The 2,812-nt window shown below is 32.4% G+C and overlaps 1 long non-coding RNA gene across 1 annotated transcript; it reads left to right on the forward strand.

Annotated features, from left to right (window-relative positions):
* On the forward strand, nucleotides 1–1,602 carry LOC110923362. The gene is made up of 3 exons (XR_002584019.2): nucleotides 1–138; nucleotides 758–842; nucleotides 1,417–1,602. It is a non-coding gene; the product is annotated as an uncharacterized LOC110923362 (long non-coding RNA).
* Nucleotides 1,603–2,812: the final 1,210 nt, after the last annotated feature.

Here is a 2,812-nt window from a genome sequence, read left to right on the forward strand (position 1 = left end):
GTTCATGAACGAGTAGGGAAGGCTCCCATGGAGCCAAAACCCTAAACTTCATCAAATTCTCCAAATTGAAAGGCTAAACGAAGCCCAAATTCACAACCGAACATGAATTAACGATCACCTTCACAAGGGGATCATAAGGTATGTCTTAAAACTTAGATTTGGTGATCTTGTTTGAAGTGGGTTATGATCAATCCATGAAATTGTATGAAATTAAGTATGTAGAGGTGTTAGAAACACCAAATAGAACTTGTGTTATGAATAATTTCAAGTAATTGGGTGATTTAGAATGAAACCCATTGCATGAGTGTGAAGATGATGATCATGATGAACTTGTAGATGTTATAGTGTAATCTTGTGTTGTATAAGGTGTTGTATGATAGACTAAGATAGATAAACTTGAAGTGAAATTTATGATTATGAGATTTTGCTTGAATGTGATGGTTCATAAGATGAAATAAGGAAGAACATGCTTAAAGCACTTGTACATTATGCTTAGAAAGTGATATGCGCACCAGGTGTTTGATGAAATGCTTAGGAGAACATAATAAGTGAGATTGTATGCTATTAATGAATAAATGTAGGTAGAATGTGATGACGATGTATTAGATAATAGATTTCTATAAGGAATGTGTTTTGAACGAATTACAAGTGGGAAATTAGTTTGATAAGATGATATGGCAAGAAACCTTCATTAAAAGGTATGTATGCTCATGTATGCTAATCATGTTATAATGAATGTGATGACATGTACGGATAGGAGTCATGTCAACACGGACACAAGCATGGAAGGGCAACGTGCCAAGGATAAACACGGAAGCTATGCTTGAACTCGGACGCACGAGGTAAGTGAACTCCAAACTTACCCCTTTTTGTTTGATAAGGTATTTATGAAATATGGTAATTATTGAATGTACTGTAAGAAGATATGAATTAATGATTATTATTAAGTTAAGTTTTAGTCGTAATGGGTTGAAAGTGGTTAAGAAAGGGATTCGATTAAGTTTGGGTAAGAAAGGGGAACTTACATAATGAATTATGCATAAAGGCGAATTAAGTAGTTATACATGTAGGTAAATTGCAAGTACGTGTATGGATAGAAATTGAATACATGTTTGAGTGGGTATTAAATTATATGCTTGAATGAATAAGTCGAGTTATGGGTATTTGAGGACATGTTCATATGAAGGGAAGCTAATGATACTAACCGTTTTTCTATTGAGAATTAATGTGAAGTATAGGCACGTAACTATGGAAGGGAAGGTTGACTCCGCAATCCGATGCGAGTGATCGAATGGATGGATGATGGGGCTAGTATAAGAGAAAGCATGATACATTGACGCTTTATTATGCATGTGTTAAGATTATTTGTATTATGTCACCGGTTGCTAATGATGTGATTGAATGTGGTGACTGCAGGTTGTACAGGGTTATGGAAATTTCATCAAGAAGTGTACGCGGTCGAAGATCGAGTCAAGTCATGGATTGTACGTGGGTGTGTATGTGGTCACTTAATTTGATATATGTATGTTAGTTTTCATTAATTTATAAAAAGAGATTAATGTATTTAAGTGAATTGAAGAGTATCATGAAAGAAATTTTACATATGCGTTTTCCGCTACGAATCTTAGGTTAAAATGTGTTAGGGCGTTACATATATATTGACGATGGTTATTGGCCGGTGGTTCCGTCACTCCGTCAGCCGCTTGTTGCTGTATTTCACCATTTTGTGATTGATGGCCATTAAGTAATAATATATTATATCTCAAATGACGTGAGTTATTTTATGGAGATAAATCACTTAAAAATTAATTATATCATTTAATAAATATTATATCATATAGATCATGTTTGAGTACTTATAATTAGTTAAATAATTAAATAGTTACATTAAACACATTTTAACAATTTAAGTAATTAAATTAAATGTAAATAATAGGTAATGATTTGGAAAATATAAGGATTTGTAAGGATATTTGTAGGGTTGGAGGTGAAATTGAGGTTTTTAAGGATTTGTAAGGATTTGTAAGGATTTTTAAGGATTTGAAAGGATATGAACGTGGCAGCTGATTGAGCAGTTAAGGGCTCCTAAGGACGCCCTTAGCATTGGAGATAGTCTTAGAGCTCCACTTGTTCTAGAATTCATCAAAGAGTACCGATTCAATACTGATTGAAACCAAACCTATCCCAGTCCAAGTCCATGATACTAAAAAGAAATTATTTAAGTTAAAAAAAAATCTGAAAAACTATTAAAAAATAAAAAAATAATAATTATTATTATAAAATTATAATAATAAAAGTATAAATAAACTATATATAATATTATAATATTAAAGTAACTATTCATTAACTTCTATCTTAATATATAGAATATATATAGAATATAGATAACTAGTTTTTGCCCCGCCCGCGTTGCGGGGCAATAAGGCAAATATTTCTCTCTCATAACATGTATGTCTGTACAGAGGGCAAAATCAGAATTATATTTTGAACACGAGGCGAAATCATGATTTTAAACTGGGAGCAAAATCATAATTTTGAGCTAGAGGGAAAACATAATTTTATTTTTAACTGTGGGAAAAAAACGTAATTTTGAGCTGAGGGCAGAATCGTAATTTTGAGCTAGAGGGAAAAAACAACATTTTATTTTTATCTGGGGGGCAAAAACGTAATTTTAAACGGAGTGTGAAACCGTAATTTTAAACCGGTAACAAAATTAAAAAGGAGTTTTTGAACCGAGGGCAAAAGCGTATTTTGAGCTAGGGCAAAAGTATAATTTTATTTTGAGCTGTGGGCAAAAACGTAATTTTAAACG

This window comes from Helianthus annuus, chromosome 17 (genome assembly GCF_002127325.2).
Source record: "Helianthus annuus cultivar XRQ/B chromosome 17, HanXRQr2.0-SUNRISE, whole genome shotgun sequence".
In the NCBI taxonomy this organism is placed as follows: domain Eukaryota; kingdom Viridiplantae; phylum Streptophyta; class Magnoliopsida; order Asterales; family Asteraceae; genus Helianthus; species Helianthus annuus.